The 15,560-nt window shown below is 33.4% G+C and overlaps 2 non-coding genes across 2 annotated transcripts; both read right to left on the bottom strand.

The window, feature by feature from the left end:
- Nucleotides 1-1,635: 1,635 nt before the first annotated feature.
- On the bottom strand, nucleotides 1,636-1,828 carry LOC142173064 (U2 spliceosomal RNA). The gene has a single exon (XR_012702497.1). It is a non-coding gene; the product is annotated as a U2 spliceosomal RNA (small nuclear RNA).
- A 12,981-nt stretch (nucleotides 1,829-14,809) lies between these two features.
- On the bottom strand, nucleotides 14,810-14,970 carry LOC142173042 (U1 spliceosomal RNA). The gene has a single exon (XR_012702476.1). It is a non-coding gene; the product is annotated as a U1 spliceosomal RNA (small nuclear RNA).
- Nucleotides 14,971-15,560: the final 590 nt, after the last annotated feature.

Raw genomic sequence — 15,560 nt, 5'->3', positions numbered from 1 at the left:
TACTTGACGACCGCGTATACTTGCGTGAGTGTGTTTGGTCGCAACATAATACTTTCAAATAAATCTCTTTCGAATAAATTAGCACCAAGTAATTTTTATCATATTGAATTGGATAGGGATTCTACGCTAAAAGGCTCTATATTTTACTACGATAAAAGGGCACTAGTCTTTAAGCAAATAAATAATCTAAACTAGATAAAAACAACAAATACATTTTAACAGCAAAACAAACACAAAACACTAATATCTTAGTCGGGATAAAAATAACATACTAGTTTAATTGCAAAAAAAAAAATAATACAAAACAATATGGAAACACATTCAAAACAACTAATATGCATTATTATATGAGTTTCGACATAAACTAAATCGGAATACCTCGATTTATGTTTTTCGGAAAGTCGATGAATTGAAAATTTGAGCCCGAAACGAGAAAACCACAACAATAGAAGGCTTGGCTAGGATGTGGGACCTACAATCTTATCTTTTTGGGGCCTACAATCTTATCTTTTTGTGTGACGGGTGGGGTCCACTACAATATTTTTAGAAGGAAATTTGGGAGGGGGGAGGAGGGAGGGGGTGGATTCAGAATTTTGAAATGGGGGGGGGGGGGGGGAGAGGGGTCGTCTGGTTCGAATGTGGGGAAGGAGGGGGACCGTTTATTTATCTATGTATAGCGCGGTATATAACTGTCTATGTATAGCGCCAAACAACTGTGAACATTGGCGGACACGTATTTGAATCCGAAAGCTTTAATTAAGGATGGAAATATCTCATTCATCCTACCACATCTCTCAGTCAAAATAAGTACTTTCGATTGCACCCAAAATAATAAATAATAGAGCAGTAACTTGTAATTATACATTCATAAGATGAGTATCACCATTTGTAGGAAAAATAAGTTTAAGCCATAAATTGTACAACATGAAATCATTGTACTATAATGCATACAAGCATCCGCTCTTTTCAAGGACGAGGGAATTATGATATCGGTTTCAAGACGTTTCAATTTTATATTCAACAACACCAAATCAACGACTATATTTTAAATATAAACAAAAATGAAAACTTAACAAGTGAATAGAATTATAGAAGGAGAAGAAATCACATTTATGCTATTAAAAGAAAACAAGGATCTTTCTCAAATTTTGACACAGTTAAATAGATTATTGTTGAGTCAGTTACTAGGTTTACAAAGATTTAACACATTAAATTATTAAAATGTCAAAAAAGAAACATAGAGGATATCCTATGGGATTAACTAACTATCCCACCTTCTATGTGGAATAGCTAATCCTACTATTTTAGTATGAAATGGTTCGCTAACAAATACCCATAACAAAACAAAGATAAAATAACCCTTTTGCATTTTATCGACCAATAATATCCTTTTCAAAAGACAGCTTAATATAATGTGAGTTTAGTGCCCGTTTGGACATACAATTTGGTTGAAGATTTTCACTCAAATCACTTATTAAACTTCAAAAACAACCCAAACTAAAATTTATGTCCAAACACAACTCTAAATTTCAAATACCATTTTCACTTAAAAAGAATTTCACCATTTTTTCGAATTTTATAATTCTTATGTCTAAACGCCTACTAAGCAAGGCACACAAAAATCTGGACTAAATTTGGTGGGATGCGGCCCTTGCAATAGTGCAACACATGGGCAATACTTGAGAGACGAGGTAGCAAGCTATCTTAGTGGACTCTCCCCCAAAAAACTTAAATTAATATAGTAGGAATCAATAACTCACATATCAGATATTAAACTGATAAAAATAGATACTACCCTTGAACTTAGCCAAAAGACCGAGAAAGGTATGCTTTATCTTTGGCTCGGCGTGTTGCCTTTTTACCAGTTCTCTCCTTTCTGGCTTTTGTGAGCTCTCGATGTGGGATTTCCTGCAGATTGGAGAATTTCATGTTTCATATGCCCAATTTTGTGCCCGAAGACACAACAGGGAGAAACTAGATTAGGGGAGATTTTCATAATTACCTATGGATTCTAAAAATATGTCATAATCTACAACTTGTAATAGAATAACATATTCTATAACAAATACATAAAACATAAACTCTAAAAAAGGTAGATTTCCTAATAAAGGGGAATTCTATTTTGAAACATATCCCATAATTAGCTCATAAAAATTCTTCAGTTTATTAATTATTGATTATTACTATAAATACATTGGGTCACTATCTCATACACACTACACCCTCCATAAAAATAGGGACTCCATAAAAATACGTTGCATAATTTACCGATGAAAATTTCTCCATTGTTTCATCCTTATCATCTATAAGAATAATACAAATACTATATGATAGTATACAATATACAAAACATTATATATATATATATATATAACCCGTGTTAAATTGCGGGAACGTAGAATCACCCACAAGTATATGTGTAAGAATACACTCAGTAATTTAAAGTCCTCAGAAAGATTTTTAGCACGTTCGAGGACGAACGTTTGTTTAAGAGGTGGAGAATGTAACGACCCGACTTGTCGTTTTAAGAATTAACGCCCCGTTCAATGACTTAAGGTCTTGAGCAGCTTCGTATTATGTGTATTGACTTGCGTGCATGGTTGAATTTAGTTACCGGATGATTCGGGAAGATTTGGGACACTTGGTCCCTAAAACGGAAGCTTAAGTCTTAGAATTTTGACCATAGTCGAAAATGTGTGAAGACGACTCCGGAATGGAGTTAGGTCGGTTCCGTTAGTTTCGTTGGGTGATTTTGGACTTAGGAGTGTGTCCGAAAAATTATTTGGAGGTCCGTAGTGGAATTAAGCTTGAAATGGCGAAAGTCGAATTTTTGAAAAATTTGACCGGGGGATTGACTTTTTGATATCGGGCCCGAAATCTGATTCTGGAAATTGGAATAGCTTCGTTATGTCAATTTTTGTAAAGCACGAAGGGTGATGTCGTGCCATTTAAGAGTGTAAAGCACGAAGGGTGATGTCGTGCCATTTGAGAGTGTAAAGCACGAAGGGTGATGTCGTGCCATTGAGAGTGTAAAGCACGAATAGTGATGCCGTGCTATTTCATTTATATTATCAGGTGAGGATGAGAGTAAAAGCACGAAGGGTGATGCCATGCAAATTATTTTTATGTTATCATATATTCATGGCACGAAGGGTGTTTTCGTGCAGGCGAGGACGAGAGACATACATTATATTGTGATATCATTTTGTTGTGTATACATTCATGCCTTCATCTTGAAATGTTATTGTACACCTATGTTTTCTGTATGACTTGTAGTCGTTGTTGCTTCATGTGTGCCTCTACTTTATTTCTTTTATTGTTATTGGTATTTCTCCCACCTAGTTGGTACTATTATATGTATGCACAATGAGGAAGATATAAATGCACGAAGGGTGTTGCCGTGCCAATTGATTTGAATCATATATATATATTGGGTGAGAATGAGCTAAGTGCACGAAGGTATTGCCGTGCCATTTGATGTGATATGTTGAATGTATTCCTCACGCCAGAAAAGTTAAACGAGGAGTCACATGGTGACTTTTATTCGAAAGAATTATATTAGAAAGATATTTATTTGAAAGAATTATATTATAAAGATATTGACTTGAGAGAAGTATATTTGAAAGATATTTATTCTAAAAAATTATATTAGAAAAATATTTATTTGAAATTATTATATTATAAAGATATTTACCTGTAAGAAGTATATTTGAAAGATACTTACTTGAAAGAATTATATTCGAAAGGTATTTACTTGAAAAAACTATATTTGAAAGATATTTACTTGAACGAATTACATTCGAAAGATATTTACTTGAAAGAATTATATTCGAAAGATATTTACTTGAAAGAATTATATTCGGAAATATATTTATTGAAAAGGATTATATTCCAGAGATTTTTATTGAATAACTTAGATAAAAGATGTATATTCTGAAGGACCTGATTAATTGGTTGTACCTGTGTTTATTACTCGTTTGAGTAATATTTATGGTGTTCCTGTTACCTTGCTGTTTAAATCACTAGTTGATTGATGTTGCTCTTACTGCTATTTATTTTCTATTATTTTTGCATGCTATATTGCACAAGTTATTATACTAGTGAGTGTCCTGATTGTACCTCGTTGATTGGTAAGATTATTTTTTTTTATCAATTTTTGTGAACCTTAAGACCAATTTCTTACACTCCAAATATTTTCAGAAAGTCCGGTTATTCATCAGCGTACGGTATTAGTCTCAACTGGCTGTAGCAACTTGTGCCTACGCACACATCAACTTTCTTGATAGTGTTGAAGTACTTCAAAATTTTTCTAGGATATTACATTCTTCCCCGCTTAGGATCATTCGTCCTCAAACACATAACATAATTTATCTCTTCTTTCACACATATCAATCTCCCAAATTTTTCTAACTCCCAAATTTTTCAGAAAATTTCGGCAGAGTCTCCCCTGTAAATGGGCCTATCCACCTGCCAGAGTAATAACAAAACAACTCCTAACAACACATCCACAATGTATATATCAATAACACTGATCTCAGCGTTACAAGCATTGCATTATCATTATGATATCAGGACATGACGTACATCATATGTATGCTCATCACCACATTTCAGGTCTTAAAAGATTTTCATAATTAATTTCAGCATCATCAATTAATCTCATATTAACCAGTACCTCGTTTTAAAGTTTTCACAATACTGACAACATAATGTGAGGCATGAAGACCTCATAACTATTTGCCCGATTTAACGAGTCACATTTAACGCCACCTGGGCACTCATATTATAGGTTAAAACTCAATATTTACAGCACGAAAATGGTTGAATATGCACATAAAATATACAAGAATTATCAAATAAGTCTAACAGGCATGACTCCCTATTAATATTATTGTACAAATTAAATTTCACAAAGGGAGAATTTTAAACTCATAAATATTTCACCACAAGGACCTCGTCCTTTTATAACTTCCATCGCGGCTTGCAGCCCGATTTAAATATTTCACATCATATAAAAAAAATACGAGCATCTCGTCCTCAACTCCGAATTACAAGTATTTTGCACATTGTGCCAACTGAAATTTCAATTTTCTTTCTTTCTTCTTTTCAATAAATTTCATAAATAATTTTCACAGCACATAATGAACTCTCATACCGGTAGGGCACATAATTCATAAAAATTGGAATCAATTATTCCGAAACACATTAAACCCGCTGTAATGAATAATAAAAATTACCTTTTGGGCTTATAGCCCTCAATGGTGTACAAAAATAAAATGACAGACACGGGTTCACATCTTTAAATCTCCCAACAGGGATAAACAGACAACACGAATACCATTAATATCGCTCAACAATTAATAAGTACAATTACACCCAATTAAATCAAGTCCTTCAAATAATTGTCTTTCACATATAATTCTTCCAAATAATTCTCTTTCAAATATAATTTTCTCAGATAATCATTTTTTCAAATATAATTCCTTCAATATATCTTTTCAAATATAATTTCCTCAAATAAATATCTTTCCAATACAATTCTTTCCTATAATACTTTCTAAGTAAAAATCCTTCCAAATAAATATTTTGAATATAATTTTTTCAAATAAAAAGTCACCATATGACACCTCATTTCATAATCATAAAAATATGGGTCTGAGCCCATTTTTATATTTTTCGTAAATACGGGTCTCAGCCCATTTTCATATTTTCCCGGCACCTCGTGCCCATAATTAAATCATCATATTTCCCCGGCACCTCGTGCCCTCATTTTATATCACAACTGCACGGACAATTCACGTGTCAAATATTCTCATTATTTACTCACGACACCTCGTGCCCATATTTTATTTTATAATCCGCCTGGCAATAGCCACAAGCTCTCAATTTCAACATAAATCAGATTGTTATCAATTTACCAACAACAAGACAAGTTGCACAAGGTATAAAAATAAACACAAGTAAATCACAACATCACACGAAAATTATCAACACCACAACCCCACATCATCACACATCGTCCCTGACAATAGCCACCCTTATCGCTCCTATTGCCACCCTTATCGCTCCTATAGCCGCCCTTATCGCTCCGCCCAGACAATATTCCAACAAACACAACAACAGTGAAATGCCACCCTTATATCCACATAATATCAACGGTGAAATGCCACCCTTATCTCCCCAAAATAATAACTCACACAATATAATAATTTACACGTAAAATTAACACGGCAACATAGTAAAATCAATTCATATGACAATTTGCCCAATGACTGCAACCGAATCCAAAGATATAACAAAATCAATTAATTTCACAACAAATAGCCCAAGGCTCCACACAATGTATATAACACCCAAAAATAATCATTAGAGATAGAAATTACTCAGCATAAAGCAAAACCTTCATTAATGCAAATTTTTGATAATTATATAAACACACCTCTTCTTAAGCTCATTTAATTAATTATTTACAGAGGAAAAATCCATAATAAAATTAAATTCCAATAATTATCAAACCAACAAATTCACGTAAATTGCATAAATAATCAAGTAACAATCACATCAAATTGTCATATAACAACAGATTCGACAACAACAAGGATTTAGGCACGACAAATAGATGATTAAATATATACCAACGATTATTCAATTTACCACACAATATGCTCAAGACTTTAACTCAATAAAAATTTACATATATAAGCCGAGTACGTACTCGTCACCTCGCGTACACGGCTTTTCACATTTCACAAATGGCACATAAGACTCGATGCCTAAGGGGTAATTCACCCACTCGAGGTTAAGCAAGACACTTACCTTTTTGAAGTTAGGCCAATATTTCAAAATAGCTTTCTTGCTAGAATTGACCTCCGGACAACTCTAATCTATCTAAATTAATTGTATAACTTCATTAAAATTCATCGAAAATAATTCCGGATAATAATACGTCGACTTAAAATTTTATTCCAAAAAGTCAACAAAAGTCAACGCGAGACTCGCCTCTCGGAACCTGACATAATTTTCATGAAATACGAACACCCATTCCGATACGAGTTCAAGCATACCAATTTTATCGAATTCCAATAACAAATCGACCTCCAAATCTTAAATTTAAACCAAGAGGGTTTTCTAAAATTTTCAACCCAATTCACTAATTTAGTGATAAAAATAACAATAGATGTATGTAATTTAACCAAAATCAAGTTAGGAATTCTTACCGCAATATTTTCCTTGAAAAACTTTTGAAAACTCGCCTCACCCGAGCTTCCTTGGTCCAAAAATGTAAGAATGACACGAATTTGGACTTTATTCTACTGCCCAGGGATTTGTTCTTCGCGTTCGCGATGAACAAATTCTTCAAAAGTCATTTTCAAACTCTTCTCAGACAGCCTATAATTTAATGGTCATAACCTTTTGTACAATACTCCAAATGATGAATGGTTTGACTCTCTGAAAACTAGACTCCAAGGGCTATAACTTTCATTTGTTGCTTATCTCCCAATTCCTTATAAATTATGAGATATAAGCTTCCAAAATCAGCCATGTGCAATAAAGATTTCCTAACTTTTCTCGGACAGCCTATAGTGTATCCACCATAACTTTTTGTACATAACACCAAATCACAAATAGTTTACCTTTCTGAAAACTAGACACAAAGAGATACAACTTTTATTTTTAGATCATCTCCAAATTCCTTATATATTGCAAGATATGAGCCTCTAAAGTCAGACGACGAGCAACAAAATGTCCTTCTTCGCGAACGCGAGAACCTCTTCGCGAACGCGAAGAATAAAGTCCTAACAGCAAAATCCTTCTTCGCGAACGTGAGAGGCTCCTCGCGAACGTGAAGAACAACACCAGAACCAACAACCAGTAGCATCAAAACACCCAAACTTAGTCCGGAACCACCCCGAATCAAACCCGAGGCCCCGGGACTCCGTCCAATCGTACCAACCAATCCCAATACATAACACGAATCTGCTCGAAGCCTCAAATCACATCAAACAACATCAAAGCCACGAATCATACCCCAATTCAAGCCTAATGAACTTTGAAATTTCAAATTCTATATTTTGTGCCGAAATACATCAAATCAATCTGGAATGACTTTAAATTTTGCACACAAGTTATAATTGACATAACGAAGCTATTCTAATTTTCAGAATCGGATTTCAGCCCCGATATCAAAAATTCATTCTTCCATTTTTTGACCAAGGAAGGCGTATGATGATTTCAGACTTAGGCGTATGTTCGGATTTGGATTTGGAAATCCGTAGGACAATTCGACATATATATATATATATATATATATATATATATATATATATATATATATATATATATATATATATACGAATAATAATAATATACAATATATATTATATATAATTATACAATATTCATATATTAATTAACACTGCGCAAAAATACATAGAACAATTTTAATATAGTCTACCTAGCTTTAAGTTATAATAAAGTGTATACACATAAATAAGTATTATACAATATCCTACATACAATATATAATATTGTGGGGCTGAAATAAGAATGATTCCAATTCCATTCTGTTTCTAAAGAAACTAGAAGTTTCAGAATTTGATACGGAAGAGACTAGTGACATATTTTATGTTGATTAGAGAGAAAATATGATAATTTTAAATTTAGTGTAGTGATGTGCTTTAATTGGCATAATCCCTATTTCTTAGGTTCAATAATGCGTTTTTAGGAGAGAGATATTAGGGATGAAAAATTATATATAATTTAATTAAAAGGTAAAATTTTAAAATAAGTTGTATGATATGTAATTTTCAAGAAGTGATTGTAAGTTATTTAAATAAGTCTTAAAAAGGTTGTATTCTATGTAAATTTGTTTATGTGGTGCATATATTGAAAGAATAACATGAAGAGGAAGCTTGAGTTTCTGTGTGATCTATAGGCCACGGGTTCGAGCCGTGAAATCAGCAACTGATGCTAGCATCAGGGTAAGCTGCCTACATCGCACCCCTAGGGTTCCAGCCCTTCCCCGGACCCTGTGTGAACGTGGGATGTTTCGTGCACTGTGCTACCCATATGATGAAAGAATAACATACATGAGCCACTTTGAGTTATACAGCGAGAAAAAAAATTGACGTGCTAATGATAGAATAATCAAGCCAAAAAGCATTATGAATAGCTTTAATTTGCAAGAAGAATTCATAACAAGTGCAAGATATAGGGTGTGAAGAAATCACATAAAAAAAGAAGTATAGTTTGATCCGAAATATGAAAGAGTTATTACTCAGAGAAAAGTCCAAAACTTTTAAGCATCAGCGACATATTCCTTAAAATAAGCTTATTTGAAACTGGATAGCCTTTTCTTTACATCAGAATACTGGCATATGCAGAGATATCGCACATAGTATCTCCGCCTTCATAAGGTAGAGGTAAGATCTGGGTACACATTACTCTCCCCAAACCCCACTTGTATGATTTCACTGTGTTTGTTGTTGTTGTTGTTGTTGTTGCAGATATATCGCACAGAATCACAGACCATTAAGCAAATAATGTGAACTCCAAACTATAAATGAGTGGCTTATTTTAATAAAACTTCTGGTTTTATACATGATATTTTGTTAATAATCTCAGGAGGGAAGAGGGATTATCTGTGAGATTATTGTTGTATGAGAATAGTGGTAAACTAGTAATACTAGTAATTAGTAAAGTGATTAAAGATGTGATAGGAGCAGAAATTAGAGACTCATTTTCTTGTAATTTGTAAGAGGCTGAGAGGGAAATTTGAAAATAGACATGGCAATGATAAAGGATAGTTATGGAGGAATTATTTTGTAGCTAGCATAAAGTTTTGGAAAAAGGCAACAACTTTTGAGAAAAGGTTTTACACTCAAAGAAAATAATTCAAGAAATTTTTGGAAAAGACTAACTAAATAAAAGTTATCAAAATAATTCAAAAATTCTCTAGTCCAAACGACTTATTAGACGATCCTTGCGGTAATAATTTGGGTACATCTTAAAGAACACTTACCTATTAGAATAGTAAAAGAGATTTTATATTATGATTTCACCAATTATCGGAATCCTTCCCACTATATCTGCTCTATTATTTCGCCTAGATATTCTCTATTGATCGTGAGCACTTCAGGAGTCGTAATTTTCTTTCGAGCAACTACAACAATTTACTAGATATATTCCCCCGCACTATGCTAGCTGGCTGTGATGACCCAAAATATTATCTTTAAATTTAATAATTAATTATATGATCTAAGCACTATTTACCATTACCAGACTTGCGTGTGCAGTCCGTAAAAATTTTCCGGAAAGTTTTCAGGTGAAAAATGGATTAAAATGTGAATTAGATGTTTAAAACACAACTGAATTGACTTTGGTCAACATTTTGAGCAAACGAACTCGGATCAGTATTTTGATAGTTTCGGTAGGTCCGTATCGTGAATTGGGACTTGGGCGTATGCCCGGAATCAAATTCCGAGGTCCCTAGCCCGAGATATGAAATTTTTGATGAAAAATTAAAAGTTTAAGTTTAAATAGTGACTGGATGTCAAATTATGTGCAAACGACCCCGGAATAGAATTTTGATGATTCCAACAGCTCGTATGATAATTTTGGACTTAGGAGTGTGATCGAAATTTTATTTGGAAGTCCGTAGTAGAATTATGCTTGAAATGCCAAAAGTTGAATTTTTGGGAAGTTTGACCGGGGGGTTGACTTTTTGATATCGGGGTCAGAATCCAGTTTTGAAATTTTTTACAGCTCCGTTATGTCATTTATGACTTGGGTGCAAAATTTGAGGTCAATCGGACTTGATTTGATAGGTTTCGACATCGAATGTAGAAGTTGGAAATTTTAAGTTTCATTAAGATTGAATTGGAGCATGATTCGTGATTTTAGCGTTGTTTGATATGATTTGAGGTTTCAAATAAGTTCGTATGATATTTTAGGACGTGTTGGTGTATTGGGTTGAGGTACCTAGGGCCTCGGGTGAGTTTCGGATGGTTAACGGATCAAAAGTGGGATTTAGCTGCTGTAAAAGCTGCTGCAATTTTCTGCTGGAAATGCTGTCAAAATCGGGCTGCCTGCCAAAATCGAGGTCCCTGCCAAAATCGAGGTCCCTGACAAAATCGAGGTCCCTGATAGATCGAGCTCCCGAGTTTGAGCTCCCAAGATCGAACTGGACAGACCGAGCTCCCAAGATCGAACTGGACAGATCTGTAATTTATAAAAAAAACAGAGGCATTCAACCCATTTGCCATTTTTGACAAACTTGAGCTTGCACAGAGGCGACTTTTGACATATTTTCAAGGAAAGACATTTGGGGTAAGTGATTCCAACTCGGATTTGGTCTATATACACAAATATATCATTGTTTTCACCATTTAATTAGTGTTTTGAGATTGAAATTTGGAAATTTTAGAAATCCCATAGAAATGAATTTTTGAGATTTCGGTGTCGATCCGGAGTCCGATTGGAGTGAAACTGGTATGGTTGGACTCGTAATTGAATGGGTTATCGGATTTTATAAGTTTCGCTGGATTTTGAGATGTGGGCCCCACAGGCAAATTTTGAGCTAATTTCGGATTTTATTGAAAAATATAATATTTTCTTATGAAATTGATTACTATAATTTTTGTTGACTGTATCGAATTAATTATGACTAGATACGAGTCGATCGGAGTCGGAAAAATCGAGAAAAAAGCATAATATTTAAATTGGAGCAAGTCGAGGTAAGTGACTTGTCTAACCTTGTGTGGGGGAAATTTTCCCTAGAATTGATATTAATGTGATTATTGAAATGTGTTGAAAGTCGTGTACACGAGGTGACGAGTGTGTACACGGGCTAAATGTGAAAGATTATATTTTTAAATTGTGTAGATCATTATTGCGCATTTATTAAATTATTTTATCTTGTTATATTCTTCATCATTGATCTGTGATATATATTATAAAATTGTTTGACTTTTTTCTGCTAATTGTTTTACCTGTTTAATTGAAACTTGGTTTCTTTTATACTGTGCATTATTTGAAGGTTAATTTTCTTTAAATTAAATATTATTAATATGAAGTATTTGACATTTTTTAAATTTTGATATTGAAGTAACGTATTAAAAATTTGAAATATTATTTTTCCTGAATTATTTATTCTTGAATATTTTCGTAAGATTTTTTTTGGATTATTCTGGCATGAGCCGTGATCTCTTTATTATTAAAAAATATTGTTGTTGATTTTTTTTGTGAAAAAATTAAAATATTGGGCACTTGAGGTGCAAATTGTGATATATTGTGATATTGATACGCATGCGATGGTATAAGGTGTGGGTGTTGAAACGCATGCGGTGAGATAAGGGTGGCTTGATACGCGTGGCTAGTAGGAGTGACTACTAGAAGTCATGCGGTGTGATAAGAGTGGCTAAAACGCGGGATGCTATTTCGGAAAAAATATTTTCTTTAAATAAATTGTGAAGACTCCCGCGGTGGTATAAGAAAATGAGATATTGTGAATTTGTTTATGATTTGGGACTACGAGGCGGTACCTCGGGAGTGCCCTTGTTGATATTGATTTATGGCCGCAATTGCCTTTGATTATTGTTGTAATTTTCTTAAAGTTGTAAAGAATTCTGTTTTTGTTTCCACGAGATATTTATTTGCCATTATTTGATGTAATTAAATGTGACATATTACTTGATTCATTTCCATTGTCATTTTATCTTATAATATTGTTTAAACATTTTACCATGCCATTATTTATTCTTCAGTAGGGCCTGACCTGACCTCGTCACTACTCTACCGAGGTTAGGCTTGGCACTTACTGGGTACCGCTGTGGTGCACTCATACTATGCTTCTGCACATCTTTTTGTGCAGATCCAAGTACATCTTATTAGACCATGCATCAGTAAACTAGCTGTACGAGGAGATTTTGAGGTATATCTGCCAACGTTCGTAGACTCCGGAGTCCCCTTCTATCTTACTATGTTGTCTTCCTTATTTTTTTTAGACTCTGATGTATAGAGACATAGAGAATAAATTCTTAGAAGCTTGTGACTTATTTCTACCGGGTTTTGGGGGTTGATATTGTTTGAATTGTAGTTTAATTATTTTAAATATTTATTATTATTCCGCATTGATAGGCTTACCTAGTCTTAGAGACTAAGTGCCATCACGACATCCTACAGAGGGAATTTGGGGTCGTGACACTGGCACTATTTTACCGCTCACTATGACCACGTTAAGACTTTGTTATTCCTAAACTCACATTTAAACCTGCCGTATTGATTCTTCACATATGTTAGGAGTGACGTTGATCAACAACCACCTAAATATGTACCCTTTTCCAAGCAATACATAATAAATATGCACAGTCAATCGATGGTCATTCAATCAACTAAAATAAAAACGTAGTTGAGCAAATAGAGAAATTCAAATGCTCAATTGTATAAAAACATAACAAGAAAGACTTTTGGTAAACAAAATAATGACAATCTAAAAATATTATGAAACTTTAATTTGAAAAGGGAATATTTTAAAATAAATTGTTATTTACCACATTGTATTGGATGTAATTGCAAGATCCAAATCTCTAAATAACAAAGGGCATACACTTATACAAGGGAAAATGGCCAAATATATCCCTCTACTTTTAGATATTGTCTACATTTAACCTCTGTTATACTATCCAGTCAAATTTATCCCTATCGTTATACTATCGGGCAAAATTTATCCCTACAATCAGTAAACTTTTAAAAATTACCCCTCAGTCCGTCAGGTGACCCAGAATCTCCCAAATTATTTTAATTAAGTTACTGATTCTTCTTCTTGATCCACTATTTTCAAAATAATTGGCATTTACCTACTCTTTGAATTGGAGAAAAAAAAAGAAAAAATATTAAATAATACAACCATTAATAAATAAAATATAGTTATTTAAAAAATCTAAATTAGGTAGCTTGTCTAAATTCTAAAAGTATTTACAACATCCCAATTTTAATGAATTCATTGCACCAAATTTATGGGAACTTTGCAAGTATTAGTGATTGAAGTTGAAGTTCCTCGGAGACTTTACATTGTCGAATTCAACTTTGCTTTAATCAAATGTCTACACATTGTGCACTCTTAAGTTAGTCGATCGAACTCTACAAACAACCAGACAATGAAAAAATATATTTGAATATAATACATGTACATACATGGTGATCGGCTGCATATAATTCACAATAAATAGACTCTCTGAATTCTACAGTGTGTATATGGTTGAAAAATAAAAAAAATTAAACTAATCCAAACCCATTATTACAAGAAAAGAAGTGGGTGCATTGGCATGAATAATTTGTATAGTCTAGTAACTTTAACATTCACATCAATAGTAATTTTTGAAAATAGTGGAATAAGAACAACAAGTAATTTAAATAGAAGTATTTTGGGAGATTTTGGATTATTTAATACATCAAAGGGTAATTTTTAAATGTTTGTTGATGATAGGGTAAATTTGGCCAGATAATATAACGGGTAAATTTAGCTGAATAGTATAACAGAAGTTAAATGAGACAATATTCGAAAATAAAGAATTTGACAAGATAATATAATGGGTAAATTTAGCCGAATAGTATAACAGAGGTTAGATGAGACAATATTCGAAAATAAAGGAGTATATTTGGCCATTTTCCCTTTATACAATGACGCTCCATTGGGACTTCAGTGGAGACTAGAGAAAAATAGTGTTCCCTTTATACAATGACGCTCCACTGGGACTTCAGTAGCGACTGAAACTAGGCTATAGACACAAGAGTTGGGACTGAGGATTGGGTAGAGGCCGCGCGAACGCAAGCCCTTACTGCCACAAATTATGATGTAGGCTTGATCACTTGGGCCGATCTTAGGTAAGCACCCCTCCAAAGTGCAATGAAGGTCACAAGCCTAGATCACAGGCCTTCTTGATTGTACATTGACCCCGTCCAGGTAAGTATGTTAATCTGTCAGCTTAGCCCAAGTTTTATTGTACAGAATTTGCTCATTCTCAGTTAGTATTTACGGATGTGGGATTAATCAACCAATGAAGTCATAAAAACACTCTTTTGTGACATTTAGATCTTCAGAATTTTAAAAACATTAAGATTTTGCAATTTCATCCAAATTATAGGTCGATCAAACAAATATCCTAAGTGTGAGAAATTTTCTCTCTGTTTAAATTCGGTTTCAAGATGTATTTTTCCTTAAAAAAAGTTAGCGGCAAACGTTTTTAATAAATATGTCCTTTTGTTCCTCTTATGAAAATAAATGTATAATGTGAAAAGAGAATAATATTCTAGTGTATTTTATTCTCTATAGAGATTGTGAACGCAGTCCATAAATCCATTGTAACGACCCGACTTGTCGTTTTGAATATTTACGCTCCTTCCAACTATTTGAAGTCTTTAATAGCTTCATATGATGTATTATGACGTGTGTGAATCGCCGGTTTTGATTTTCAAGTGTTTCGGGATTAGTTCGGAAGAATAAATTCCATATTGGAAGCCTTAAGTTGAAAGAGTTGATCAAATTTGACTTTTTAGTATTC

The sequence above is a fragment of the Nicotiana tabacum genome, chromosome 18 (assembly GCF_000715075.1).
Source record: "Nicotiana tabacum cultivar K326 chromosome 18, ASM71507v2, whole genome shotgun sequence".
Taxonomy (NCBI): Eukaryota; Viridiplantae; Streptophyta; class Magnoliopsida; order Solanales; family Solanaceae; genus Nicotiana; species Nicotiana tabacum.
Note: the sequence above shows the minus strand (reverse complement) of the source record. Positions and strands in the feature narration are given on the sequence as shown.